Raw genomic sequence first — 15,355 nt, forward strand, 5'->3', positions numbered from 1 at the left:
AGCTGCACGATCACCTTCCTGGGTCGGATGCTAAGTACAGAGGGAGGAGCTTGCCCCTTTTGAAAACTCTTGAAACCCCCTCATTTTTTACCTACAAAAAAATATATATAATGTTTATTATATATATAGTAATATATATATAATTATATATATTATATATAATTATATAATATAATATATTAATTATTAATTAATATTAATATAATATTATAAATAATATACTATATACTATATATTACTATATATATATACATAAAATAGCAGAACTGAGAGCTCAGAAATCATTCTGTTGGATCTTTTTGTTTGACAGATGGGGACCTCATTCACCAACCCCCCCCCCCCCCCCCTGTGGCCTGAACAATGACCATGGACAGAGCTGGAACCAGGGCTGAGTCTGGGGGGCTCCTTCAATTACTCTTGGTCAGGTATTTTTCAAATTTCATGCCATGAACTAGTTCCCATTTAAGACTAAAACCTAAAGCACTAATGGGAAAACAAGCTTGTGGCCCTTTGATCCCTGTTTCTGATGGCCTGTTCGGGGGAGGCGTGCAGAGTTCTCAGGGTGAGGATTGGATCTGTTTCCCCTTGAAACACACTGCGGCAGGCAGGCTGACTGGGTGGAGAGCGCTTTGGGTATTTATTTTCCTATCACAGTAGCGCAGGCGGACCAGAGAGAAGGTGAGGCTGAGCAGCAGGGACAAAGAAATGCGTGTGCTCTGGCAAATTTGGGGAATTAACTCTGAGGTTGTTCCAAGGAGAAAATGATGTTTTGAATCAGGATTTATTATACATCGGAGCTCACTGCCTTTTAAAGAGCACCTTGTTTACTTAACTGTTCTGTTTGGAGATTTATTTATACCTGGCTCAGTTTCAAAAAAGAATCTGAAGTGGCTAATTATTTAATTAGATTGTGAGTTCCGTGAGGGCAGGAGCTACCATCATTATTTCTCCTCTTCTTCTGACAGGCTCACTCCTGGTTGCCCCTACCCCTGCACTCCCCTGGCTGGATTTTCTGCCTCTCTCTGTTGTAATAATCTGTTTCTGTCTCTTTGTTTTCCATGGAACTGTGAGCCTAGTGAGGACAAGGACTATATATATTACACATTTCAGTATCTCATGCAACCACTTATCCATCTAACAAAGTAAACATCCATCTAACCCACCGTCCATCCTTCCATCCATCCATCATCTGCCTATCCATCCAACACCTATCCATTCATCCAACCACCAAACATTCATCTGTCCATCCAACCATCCATCCATCCATCCATCCATCCAACCATCTATCCATCAATCTATCCATCCATCCATTCATCCTCCCCTCTATTCATCATCCACCTATACATTCAACACCTATCCATTCATCCATCCAACCACCAAACACCCATGCAACCATACATGATCCATCTATCCAACCACCAACCATCCATCCATCCAACCATCTCTATAATCATTCATTTGTGTAATCATCCATCTATCCGTCATCCATCCATCCATCCATCCATCCATCCATCCATCCATCCATCTATTCACCCATGCAACCTCATCCATTCTTTCAAAACCAAGAAAGTTGCACAAATAAGCCAAACAGAATGAACTACAAGTTCATTTTCCCTTTTCCCAGTGCTCATTCACTGTGCTAAGTTAACTAATTGAGTAAATGAAACTAAAATCTCCCAAGACTCCAGGTAGGATTACTATGACCACATTTCAGATGAGGAAAGTAAGATGGACAGAGTTTTAGCAACTTTCCCAAGGTCGCATGGCTGGTCAATGTCAGTGAGATTTAGGGCTGTGTGTCTGACTCCAGAGCCTGTATCTTTTGCTTCACCGTGATGGGAGATATCTCTGAGGAATGATTTAAGCTGACCTGTACACATTTCCCCCAACAACCTAACATTTCTCATCCCCAATCCTCATCTTCTCTATCTCCGACCACATCCCTGTCCTATCCCCTCGTTGTAACTCCTGGGGAAGGGGAGAGAGTCAGAGAAGGCCTGAGTGGACATTCCATCTGGGCCAGGTCTGAGGTGAGGAAGAAGAAAACCCTGCATAGGCAGCCCAAAGTCTTCTTCTTACATTCCCTCCTCTGGGGAGGGTTGGAGCAGAAGAGGTGTGCAACTCTGTTGTGAGTGGGTGGCGATGAGTCAGTGTGTCCAGGAGGGCCAGGAGGGCCAATCAATGCTAAGAGCATTAGGCCTCAGAAGCCCTTGGGGCTTTGGGGGAAGGAAGGTTGGCTGTTCCAAGTTTATAGGAAGCCAAATGGGGTTCCCAGAGAGGACTCTTCCTGAGCCTGATGCCTTCCCGGCAGGTTACAAGGCTTTAAAGATATGAGTCCTGAGCTCTTTGCAATTGGATAGACACCAAGACACCAGGAGGAAGAGGGTGTCCTGAAGTTGCCTGAGGCCAGGTTCCAGTTGTTCCTGAAGTCAGCTCCACCTCTGGCTTCCCTTTAGTTTGTTTTCAGGGCAGGGGTGAGTGGGTGGCTAATACATTTGCCCTCTTCTCTTACAGTGTTTCTGTCACTTGCAGTCAAAGAATCCTGGTGATCACATTGTGCAAACCAGCAACTCAAGTGTCTTGGTTCAGCAACCCCCTTACCTTCTCATCCAATCAAAACCAAATTTCTTTTCTTTTTAAGATTTTATTTATTTGTCAGAGAGAGAGCATGAGAGAGCACAAGTAGGGGGAGTTGCAGACAGAGGGAGAAGCAGGCTCCCCACTGACTGAGCACATGAGCAGGGGGAGGGGCAGAGGAAGAGGAAGAAGCAGATGCCCCGCTGAGCAGGGAGCCCATGCAGGGCTCCATCCCAGGATCCTGGGATCATGACCTGAGCCAAAGGCAGACGCTTAACTGAATAAGCCACCCAGGTATCCAAAAACCAAATTTCTTAAACTCCACGTTCTGATGAGGTGCTCACTCCTCTCCAACCTCAGAACCTCCTGGATTATGGGTGAGTCTCTCTCTGGGTTCAGGTTTGCCCCCTTCAACCTCTCGCTTTAGCCAGAGTGCTCATATTTGAGCTTATGCTTATTCCATGCTATAAACCCTTCAGTGGTTTTCCCATTATTCCCAAGATAAAGTCCTAGCCTTTCAAAAAAAAAAACAAACAAACCAAAAAACCCCAAACTTTCATTTTGAAATAATTTTTGATTTACGGAAGAGTTGTAAAGATATTGCAGAGAACTCCCATATATCCTATACTCAGCTTCCTCTAATGTTAGTCTCACATAACCACTGTACGTTTGTTAAAACCAAGGAATTAGCATTGTGTGACACCATTAGCTAAATTACAGACTTCATTCGGATTTTACCAGTTCTTCCAGTATTGTCCTTTTCCCGCTCCAGGCTATGGTCCAGGATACTAGGTTGCACTGAGAAGTCCTAGCTTTTAAACAGGGCATTGAAAGCCTTTTGTGATCTGTCTTCTGTTTACCTCCAAGCCCATCTCTAGCCCCTCACCCTACCCCTTTGTGCTCAAGCCACCCTGAATCACTTGCAATTCCTCAAAGGGCCAGGCCTTTTCTTCCTCCAGAGCCTCAGCACATGCTGTCTCCTCTGTCTGAGGAGTCCCTATTCCCTTTCTTGGCCAAATACTTATTCATGTTTTAAGACTGTGTTCAGTTAGCTCTTCTTCTAGGAAGTCTTCTTGACCAAACCCAGCTGACCCCTGGGCTTCTCCAGCCCTCCCCACCCCTGCCCCTCACTCTCTCCATCCTTGCACTCAGGATTTGATGACCTGTTTCTTCCTCCTCCCCATTAGGTTGGAGAGCCTTGGGGCCAGGGCCCTGCTTTGTTGATCTCTGTGGGAACTCAGTGCACGCTTGTGAAAGGGATGAAGCTAGGAAAAAGTCAATACCCACATGAGTGTTGACAATCGCTCAGAGGGAGAAATTGGCTGTCCTGGGGAGGCTTCTTGACTTGAGCCATGTAGGATGGAGTAATAACTAACATTTACTGAGTGCAGACTGTGTGCTAGGCACTATTCTAAGCAATTCACACATTCTAATTGAATTCTCTCAGAAACTCTATGAGGTAGGTACTATTATTCTTCCTATGTTACAGATGAGGGAATAGCAGTGAAGCAACTTACCAAGATGCACAGTTATTAGAGGTAGAGCTGGGTAGGGTACACCCTGAGCTGCTTCTGCTTTGCTAGAATTTGGGGTGCGTGTCCATGGCATATAGAGGGGGTAGAAGGTAGTATTCCAGGCTGGACAACTGGTAAACCAAAAATGTTTTTGAAGGTAAGCCTGGGTGACCCAGATTCTTGAAGAGTTTCTGTTGAGGGGGATGTGTTGTTGCCCCTGAGGGTAACAGGTGGGGGGGACAGCTGCTTGGGAATGCGGGCCTGGAGAAGGGGAGTGGCTGCATCCTGGTGGCAAAAACCACTGATGCTTTCTAGAGTGTAAGTTGGCCAGAGGCTAAATAATTAGAAAGATCTGAGAAGTGGGAGCAACCCAAGAGGAGAACATCTCAAGGAACGAAGAACCTAGAAGCCCAGAGAAAGCAGAGCCACCTGGGCCAGGGTGGGCCCGGAGTCAGGAAGAGCCCGCCACCTGGAGAGCCTCGTACGAAATTCCTGCAAGCCGGATGATGCGGTTCCTCGGGGCACCTATGAACTACCACCGGGTATATCATTTATAATCCAAGCTTTCCTCCAGTGGCACGCATAAAACTTTGTACCGTAAATGGCTGTGCAGCTGCTTATATTAGTGACAACCAGTATTTGTGCAGTGTTTATGAAAAAGGCCTATTGTTTTCAGTTCATCTTTCCAGTGTTTAAACAAGGTATGTAGGCATTATTTCCATGCCCTGTTTACTGCTTAAGAAATGGAGACTTAGTGAGGAAAATCACTTGCCTGAGGTCACACAGCTAGAAAGGGATGCCGGAAATACTGAATGGAAGAATTAATAAGAACTTAAACCAGGATGGGGCACCTGGCTGGCTTAGTCGACCAAGCATGTGACTCTTGTTCTTGGGGTTGTAGGTTCGAGCCCCACGTTGGGTGTAAAGATTACTTAAAGATAAAATCTTAAAAAAAATGATAAAATCTCAACAACAACAACAACAACAAAACCCAAAAAGACTTAAACCAGGATGATTTGAGTCTGGTTTCTATTCTTTTTTTATAACCTCTGAGAGAGGGTATTTACTGCCTAAAAACAGAGCCCCTGGCATGTAGTGGGGGTTGAATGAATGAATGAAAGTGGTATCAGAAAGAAGTAGGTAGGAGATAAAGGGCCAAGCGGTGTAAAAAAATCTACCCTATCAAACATTCAGTTTGTATCTGGAACAATGCACATGATACATCACTCAATCCCTCTTCCCTGAAACTTAGCTGACAAGAGCAGCATTCTCCCCATTTCACGGGAGAGGGAGGGAGACCCAAGGGATTTGGCAACTTGGTGAGGGGTCCCACAGCCAGTGAGCTGCAGAGACAGCACAAGGGCCGAGGACTGACATAGAGCCTTTGCACTTCCTGTAGTCATTAGATGCTCACCTACCCAGCCGGACACACAGATGCACACACGGACACACACATACACAGTCACACACAGACACGCACCCCCCCACCCCCCAGATAACACAGACAGACACGGGCGCACACAAAGACATACAGACACATACAGATAAACAGGTACATGCACACAATGCACACCTACACACCTAGACACACGCACGGATATACACAGACATTCCTGTGAGTTGTGGTCCTTGGAGAAGATTTCCTGGCGCTCTGGCTAGGGTCTTCACATAAGTAAATCCTGAGAAATCTTCTTTTTGGGTGTTCCTTAGCCAGTTCCAATCCAATCCTTCTAAATAAATCCAGCCAGGGAGGGGCAGGAGGAAGGCAAGAGGGATGGAATCGTAGGGAAATCGGGCGGCTATTCCCACTGGAATCAAGTGCTCTGCTGGGTTGTTCATTCTTTCTCAACAAGGCAGGTAATGCCTCTGGCTGGCTGGGCTGTGGGCTGCCTGGTCCTTGGCGGGCAATCAGCCCCTTGTCCCGCGGGGCATTACCGTCTTCCAGTCCTCACGCCCCCCAGGAGCCTCGTTTTCCGTGGAAGCAGACAAAAACCTGGGTTTGGAGTCAGACCCTGTTTCCAATCAAACTCAACTTTTCAACTGTGTGACCTCGGGCAACAAACTTTCCTCATCTGTAAATTGGGGATTAACCCAGGTAATTTTGCTAAAATGCTGAGTACTGAGCCCGCTGCAGAACAGGTGCTCAGCCCATGTGCTCCCTTTCCCCTTTCCCATCAAGCACTCTCTCTTTACCCTTCCGGTGTGGCTGGTTCCTTGACAGTCACACTGGGGTCATGTTCATACCCCCAGCTTCTGACCCAGGCCCTGGAACATGGTAGATGTTCCACAAATGCGCATTCAATGAATCTTTCCAAAATCCAGATCTGCTCCTGACTCTCTTGTACCCCCAAAACTCATCAGTGGGTGTTCATTTCCTTCAGAATTGCGGGCTGAGCTCTTTAGCCTGGCATTCGAAACCTCTTGTCACCTGATCCCAGAATCACCACCTCCCAATACTACCCTTAGCCCTCAGAACTGGGTGACTGGGGCCCCTGCCCTGGGCCTGTGGTTTAGAAGGTCCTGCTCTGGGGGCACCTGGGTGGCTCAGTGGGTTAAGCATCTACCCTCAGGTCATGATCCCAGGGTCCTGGGGTCAAGTCCTGCATGGGGCTCTCTGCCCAGCGGGGAGTCTGCTTTTCTGTCCCTGTTCTGCCCCTCCCCTCTGTTCATGTGCATGCATGTGCGTGCTCTCTCTCTCAAATAAATAATAAAATAAAATCTCAAAAAAAAAAAAAAAGAAGGTCCCACTCTGGCTTTCCTCTGGCCAGGCCCATCCCCATGGGGCAACCAGTCTGTAAGGCCAAGGGGACATGTCCACCCAGAAGCCACACCTCCTCCTCTGGACTATGCTTTGGGGTCTGGACCCCAAATTCCCTGCTGAATGGCCCCAGGTTTGCTTCCAGTGTCTGCCCGGGACTCTTCCCTGGGTCATCTTCTGGCAGTTGGACCACACTTCTGGTGTGTGCATCCCTAAGTCCAAGGGGTGGCCACTTGTCGGACCTGTGGATGGTGCTTGGCCCTATTCACATGAGGCCTCATGCGTATCTGAGGCCCTATGCAGAGTGAGATGGAATCGGTGTTGGGAAGAGAGGAGGTGTGGGGGGGGGGGGCCCCTGAAATGACCTCCATTGGTATTGTTGCCCTGGGCCCAGGAAAATTAAGGGGGGGGGCCAGGACCCCCACCTTTCCGACTGCCTGGCAGGAAAGAGGGTGCTCAGGTGTGGAGGCAGGGAAGTGTGAGTGTGGGTTTGGAAGCCTCTGTGTTAGGGACTCCTCTATTCTCTGGTCTGGAGCTGTCCTGCCTGTTGATACCACGGCAGGGCAGGGATGGGCCATCCTGTGCATGGGGAGGAAGCATTCCAACTGAGGGGACGAGGTGGCCATCAGTGATGTTGGGGGTTTCCACTCTCTGGCCTTGGGGTGGAATGCCACATGTAGTTCCGCTCCAGTTTTTGGCCCTGCCCAGGAGCCGGTGAGGGAGGGCTCTGCAGAGAGGGAGAGCAGGGACAGTGGGACCCCCAAACCCCGACCAGGGCCAGACACACTAAGTGTTGCGTGGGGCCCCGGGAGCAGCCCTAATGAGGGGCTGGGCCAGCTCCCATCAGCCCCCAGCTGGGCTTTACTCACCAGGCTGCGTGAGAGCCTTGCACCCAGGAGGCCCGAACTCAGTCCCCAAGTAGACTCATAGGATGAGGGTGGCATGGTGGGCCTGGCACGTGACCCCAGACCTCCTCCTTTTGCTTCATTTGAGCTCTTTATCGAGGTATAATTTATATACAGGAAAGCGTGACAATTTCACGTGTACAGTTTGATGCCTTATGACAAATGCATACAGTGGTGTCACCATGACCACAGTCGTGATGGAGAACACGGTCGTCTCCCTTGTGCCCCCTTGCAGGTGTCCCCTCCCTCACCCCCAGGCCCCAAGTAACCACCGATCTGTTTTCCGTGTGGTCTTGCCCTTTGTAAGATTTCACACAGATGGGCTCATACGGGATGTGTCTTCTGTGTCTGGCTTCTCTCATTCAGCACAGTTATTGTGAGACTCAGCCATGCTGTTGCTGGGTCTATTCATTCCTTTTCATGGCCAAGGAGTGTTCTACGGTGGAGAGGTGTCACACTTTGTCCATTCACCAGCTGACGGATGTTTGGGTTGTTTCTAATTTGGGGTGATTGCATATAAAACTGCAGTGAACAATTGCATACGGGTCTTTGTGTGGACATATGTTTTCATTCCTCTTGAGTGAAATTGCTGGGTCTCATGGTAAGAGGACGTCGAGTGTTTTGCAAAGTGGCTCTCCTATTTTGCCTTTTCTCTAGCAGGGTATGAGAGTTCTGGTTCCTCCCTATGCTTGCTAAAACTCTTCAAGCCAGGACTCCTGACCCGGAAGCCCAAGCAGCGGAGAGATGATGAATTGAAGGGGGCAGGTGGGTGGTGGAGGCTTGGCTGGGCTGCTCATCTCTGTGAGGACTTAGGCTGTCAGAGTAACAAGGATCTCCAGGGATATGAAGCTCTGTGTTGTCATTTTAGAGATGGAAAAACAGAGGCCCCGAAAAGGGCAGGGACCTCTGTTCCTCCGAGAGGGATTTGGTGCTGGTACAGCCGAGAGCGGGGGAGTGGAATGCAGTGGGGTGAGGAGCAGCTGAGTTGGCTCAGCCCCAGATTCTCGTCTTGGCTTAACCAATTACTAACCTCTCTCTGAGCTGCTACTCTTACTTCTGCAAAATGGGGACAGAAACAACCTCATAGGCTAGATTGGGGGGATTAAGTGCTTGGAGCTTGGTAAGTTCCAGAAACACCGAGCACCTCCGATGCGCCAGGCACTTGGTACAGGGGAGAGAATGGAGAATGAGGTAAACACAGTCCCCGTGCTCTCGGAGCTTGCAGGACAATGGAAGGAGAAAGATTATAGAGAAAGACACGAACTGATAAAGTCACTGATTATGAATTGCGACAAGTGTTATTCGAAGGAGCCAAATTGTCATCTACTCCAGACAGGGCGATCGAAGTCTCTCCAAAGAGATGATGATACTGAAGGGGAGGCCTGATGATGGGGGGGCGGATCTGACCACCTGCAGAGGTGTTCCAGGCTGTGGGGACAACAGAGGCAAAGGTGCCGAGGTCGGAAAGGACTGCCCGTACTCCGCGCCCCAGGAGGGGCAGCAGGACGCCGGCTGAGATCCAGGAGAGAGTAGTGTGGGGACACGAGAGGGATGTGGCGAGGTCCTGGTTGTGCTGAGCCTTGCAGGAGTTTGGATTTTACATGAAGAACAGATTTATTTTAGACCCAGTGAGTGTTGGCCGTTATTATGCTTCCTCTTATTTTCCATCACTCAGGGGCCCTAATTCCCGGTTCAAGCCTTTTTCTGAAAACCCGATTCGGGCAGGTGCAAGGCTGGGGTCTGCAGCCAGCTGAGCCCGGGGGCCCCCCACCCCGACCTCTCCGGCAGGCCTGGCAAGCCGAGTGGCACCAGCTGGTGGTGGGGAGGGTTGGGGAGACCATCTGCTGTTCTCCATTGTCCATCAGCCCATTGTCTGGTCCACGCCCTCTGCTCTGAGGACAGTGGGGACAATGGGGGAATGTGATCTGCGGGCTTCTGTTTCCCCGGCCTGGCCCCTCGCCCCCACGATGACACCAGGAGAATGCCCCCCTGGGGGTGGAGGCAGGGGCTCTGCCAAGCAGGAGGCAGCACCACACGCATCCCTCACCATCTCCCTGGCAACCGCAGCTGCCAAATTGTTGGTTGGAGGGTTTTTTTTTTAGCGTCCTGGGTGGGGGTTTTTCTTCTTGCATCCCCCCGAAGGGTGGGTGCTCTTGGAAGAGGATGGGCTCATTGCCTCCTGGGGGCCTCAGCTCCTGGCCTGGTGACTGTGGACTCCTCAGGCCCCCTGGGAGCCCCGTGCAGGAACGCGCCAAGTCGGATCAAGCACATACTCAAGATGCCAGCAAGACAGAGGCACCAGAATAAACTCAAACGGTATCTGAGACAAAGCGTTCATGCTCTCATCATCCAAAAAAAATCAGAGCGCTGTGAAACTTCTTTGTGCTCCTTCCATGTTTTAGTATTGTTTTTATTCGGACTGATACAGTGTGGGGAGCCCCACACTCTTCTCACTGCATTGGAGTCTCTGAAAGTCTGGACCTGGCCCTTAGGGGGTGCAAAGGCAGAAGAACAGACCCCTGGATGACCACTTCACAGCCCTCCAGCTGAGAGATTCGAGGCTTGCAGGGCAGCTTGGAGAGCTGACTTGTTAGCTGCAGTTCAGGTGCTCTGGCGTCCCCGAAACCAAGAGGCTCAGATAGTGATATAATAGGCAGATATAATACTAGCCGATGTTTATTGAGCATTTACTATGTGCTGCTAATTGCCTTCTATATAGTAACTCATTTAATCTTCACAGCCAATTGGGGAGGTGAGTGTGATTATCATCATTCCCATTTTATAGATTGGACCACTGAGGTGCAGAGAAGTTACATGTATTCTCAAAGCCACACAGCTCTTGGGCGACAGAATCAGGATTTGAACCCTGGTGGCTGAGCTCCATGTGCCAAGTTCTTATGCTCTCTATCTCCCTGCTACCCTGATTCTTGGTGGGCTGGTGCATAGCTCCCCTCCCAGGAGTGAGCCCTAGCCCCAGCCCCACTCCACACCGGAACCCTGGGGAGATAAAAATAGGAGCCCAGGTACCTCTCCAGGCCACCCCGATGACTTGGTGTAGCCTGTGGTTGGGCGCTAGACTGACCTTGGTTTGTGTCCCTGCTCCCATACTTATTAGCTATGTGGACTTGGGCAAGCTGCTTCACCTCTCCGAAACTCATTCTCCCCTTCTGTAATTTGGGATAACAATCATGCCTTCTTCAGTGGGATGAGTTAATATATGCCAAGCACCTAGAACAATGTGTGCCCCTTAGAATGTTCTCGGTGAATGCTAAGGGTGGCTATTATTCTTGCTTTGCGCCCCCCCCCCCCGTTTTGGGTGATCGTGAGGACTGAGTAATGGGTGAAGGCGCTTTGTATACGGAAGACAATTACACAAATGTCAGGGCTTGGTGTGACTCATATAAATACGGAGACCTCAGTCTGTATAGCAGGAGGGGGTGGGGGCTGGGACGTGAACCAGCTTCCTGGGTGCTAAGTGCCAGCTCAGTGGGCTGGTAGCAGGGCACCAGCAGCTAAGAGGCACAAGAAGGCTTCCAGTCTGCACCACTCCCTGAGCCAAAGGAGAGTGCGTGGGGCCGCAACCCCTGGCATATTTCCTTCCCTCTTGGGGCCTCAGGCTCCGCATCTGTAGAATGGGTGACTGGGGACTGGCTGATTTCTAAGCCTCCCCCTCTCAGCTCTGATTTTCTACGACTCTGATAGAATGAGCAGGTGTGTAACTATAAAAGTGGAAAACAGGCATGTGGTGCAGCAGATCGATTGCACAAGTGTGCCCCGTTCTCCCTTCTCTCCGTAAGCTTGCCAGCGACAAATGACTCTGCAGCTTCTCCCTTCAGGAGATGGGGGTCCGTGTCTAGAGGGACACTGTCATCTGTGCTTTCCATTCCAGCTTTCCCCCTTTCTAGCTGCATGGCCTCGGGCGAGTTACTTCACAGGGAGGCCTCTGTTTTCTCTAAAACCTAGCGAATCATGGAACCCACCTTTGAGGTTGGCCTGTGGATTGAGTTAAGGCACGTAACGCACTTAGAGAAACTATGCCCTTGGTATAGTTTTTAGGGGTTTAAGGTCTACGGTCAGAGAAGGTGAGACTGAGTCCCGCTTCTACCACTGACTGGGGCTGTGACCTCAGTCCTTTCTAAGCCACCCTGCCCTGATCTGTAACCTGGGGCTCTGACTGGCACCTTCCTCATCACTGAGGTGGTGGGTACAAAGGGCTTGGCCTGGTGCCTGCCCCAGGGGGTGCTCAGGACGCCTCAGTTTTGGGGAGGCACCTACTGCTCCTGGTGACATGTCCCTTGGAGACTAGCTCTAAGTCAAAGTCCTCAGATTAAAGACAGCAGAGCTGAGACCCTGAGTGGGACTTGCTCAAGGTCATACAGTATCCGTGGCCAGAACCTTGAGGCTCTGACCTGTAGCCTGGAGCGCTTTCCATGGTTCAAGGGGGTCATGCCCCTAAGAGGTATGTGTGTTCTGGGCTAGGGGGCTCAAAAGAGCAGACCGAGCTGGACCCTGCCGACTGTCCCACACAGACCACATGGAAGGAGCAGGCTCTCTCTCCCTGGGTGGCAAAGCCTCTCACTGACCTCTCCCACGAGCCTGTCCAGGCCTGGCACAGGAGAGCTCCCAGAGAGATGGGCCGGGCCCCTGACCACAGAGCACCCTCCATACTGGGGTCAGAATGTGTAGGTGGCGAGTGACCCCTGTGACACAGGCCTCAATATGAGCACCGAGGACAGCAGGGCCTAGGGTCCCGCCTCGGGTATCCACGGGGACATTGGGGCAGGGCCCATTAGGGCAGAAGCAGAGCCAGGCCTAGAAGCCAGGCCTCCTGATCCCCCATCCTGGGGCTTTTTGCTTTGCTTTCCTCCCGGCCACCTCCAGCTCCCCCTGCCCTGTGGGTGTGACAGAGAGAAGGGAGGAGCCAGGCAGTGTGGAGCCTGCCCCACCCTGGGCCTCAGCCTGGCTCAGGGAACCTCCCTGGGGCTGTCCTGCAGCCCCACCTCTGTCCTGGATGATTACAGGGCTGAGGGGCCAGACCCTCCCTCCTGGGTCCTCCCTGGGGGAACTGGTCCCTGACCTCATTGTCTGTAGGGGGCCTGTCACAGATGCTGAGTCAGAGATTCCCCAGGCCCCAACCTGCCTCTGTGGATGATGACCCTCCAGGTCTTAGCTTGTCTCCAGGGAGGAGGCAAGGGGTTCCCTGCCTCTTTCTGTCCCTTCCCTGGGCTTGCCCTGCAGGGCTGAGGGGCTGGGGATGTGTGTATGTGTTGTTTGTTCTGTGTGCTCGCTGGGGACATGGCAGGTCGGTGTGTGGGTGGTTCCCCGGAGTTCTCACCGTACCCTATTTTGTCCAATGTGTGAGCCTCCCATGCATGAGTTGTGTGCACAAGTCACGCATGGCGTGTGAATGCGTCAGTAGGTAACAAAGCCCTTGGGGCAGGGGCATGCTGGGCTCACATCCCGAGCACTTACTATACACACTGTGTGCATTGTGTGTGAACTGAGTGTATGCATGTTGTGTGCAGGTGTGTATGTACACAACATAAGCACACCATTTACTGTACATGTTGTGAATACGCACGCAGTGGTCGGTCCTCAGAACCAGGGGCTGGCTCAGGGGGTGGGCTGGGGAAGGGCTTCAAGTTCCGGTGATCCCACCAGCTTGCCTCAGACCCCGCTTCCATGGGGCCTGCTCGCACAGCTCACACAGTGCGAGCAGTGTGTCTGTAGGGAGCTGGAGGGAGGTGGATCCCGTCGGGCTGGATCCGCCCTGGACAGTGGTGCCACTCAAGAGACCTGGGCACCTGCATCTCCTACTGCCAGAGATAGAGGACACAGGTCCTGGGGGGCTTCTTTTGGCCAACCTACCCCTTCATCTTTGGCCTCCAAAGAACTTTTGACTCTGGGACCCCTGCTGTTTTTGAGGGTCCTTGAACCTCCATGCAGGGGGGCAGGGGGGCTCCTGGAAGCCCCTTGGTGCACTTGACCTTACAGCTGGCCTTGTTCCAGCCAGGAAGGAAAGAGCTAGGTGGCCTGGAACCCAGGTGTGTTGGCATCCAGGTTCTGGGCCCCCAGCCACTGCTCCATCTTGCCTGAGACTCCGGCAGCCACCTGATGGGGTTGGGGAGGGAAAGGTAACAGTGGAAACTCATATCCATCCACCTATGTGCCCTCATGTAATCTAGGGCATAAGACACAGCATGGCCTCCTCACCCCCATTCCGGGGCTGCCATGGCAACACAGAAGTTGGCTCACCATCTGCCGCCTGTGGGGACCTCAGTCAGGCCTTTGCCATGCTAGGAATTAGTGTGGGGAGGCACCTGACCTGATCTGGGGTGGCTATTGGCCACATCTGGCACCTCACAGCCCGGGGGACTTTGGAGATGATGCAGCCTGAGGTCCCTCTGGCCGCTGGAGAAGAGTGACCAGTGAGAGAGCCCATGGTTCTCCCTGGGGTTAACCTCTTCTGGTAACATCCTCTCCCAGAGAAGGGTCAAAGATTTACTCACACTACAGTGTAAATGACTAACCCCTTCTGCAAGAGCAGTGGGTTGAGGAAGTGCAGATAGTTGGGCTTTAATAGGAATTAGAAGTTTAAATAAACCAATTATCAATAGAGAAGATTTGGGGCATGAGAGGGAAGTGTAGAGATGTTAGACATTTAAAAATGGAGTTGCGGGGGCGCCTGGGTGGTCCAGTCAGTGAAGCGTACTACTCTTGATTTCAGCTCAGGTCATGATCTCAGGGTTGTGAGATCAAGCCCATGTCAGGCTCTGCACTGAGCCTGGAGTCTGCTTGAGATTCTCCCCCATTGCCCTCCCCCCCCCCCCCCCCCCCCCCCCCCCCCCCCGCCGCCGCTTGAGCTCTCTCTCTCTCTCTCTCAAATAAATAAATAAAATCTTTTAAAAAAAGATTTAGTTGTGAAGCTGGTTCTGGGTATGTGGTTGGGCCACTGCAAATCTAACTTGTCCCTAGGAGTTGGTGGGAGGAGGGGAGGACCTGTGCCTCATGTGGCCCGTGTCACTGAGGTCTCTGCCTCTGCTGGGAGCTGAGTGTTTTCTTCTGGGCTCCAAGATCCTCCTACCCCCACTTCTGGCTCCTCTACGATTGTTTTCCTTGGGAAAATGTTCTCATGTTCTCCCTTGGATTCTCTACTAAGTGTGAAAAGAGCAGTGGAGAGGAGAAGTAAGTCAGGATTCCAGGAGACCAGTGAAGTGGGGGTGGGGTGGAGGGGTGGGGGTGGGGGGGGGGGGTGGGGGGGGGGTCGGTGGGAGAGGGAGGCTGAGAGGGAGAAAGAGAAGGCAGTTCTGAAGGAAAATGAGGCCAGTTGCAGGTTCTGTTTGAATCCCTGGTCTGTCCCTAAGAGGGCACGTGAGTGTGGGCAAGTGGCTTCTCACCCCCGTGCCTCAGTTTCCTTATCTGTAAAATGGGTACACTCCTTTCCCCATGTGGCTGTGAGCACTGGGGGAGATGCCTGTGGAAGCCTGGCATGGTGAGAGCACACAGCGTTGCTTGGGAAACCGCAATCTGCACCCCAGGCCCCTCTGGCATGAATTCTGTGTCATAGAGGGAAGTTTCCAGCCCCTACCCCAGGGCCTTCA

This window comes from Callorhinus ursinus, unplaced genomic scaffold, assembly GCF_003265705.2.
Source record: "Callorhinus ursinus isolate GAN/ISIS: 27379988/994484 unplaced genomic scaffold, GSC_fseal_2.0 scaffold18, whole genome shotgun sequence".
NCBI classification, from domain to species: domain Eukaryota; kingdom Metazoa; phylum Chordata; class Mammalia; order Carnivora; family Otariidae; genus Callorhinus; species Callorhinus ursinus.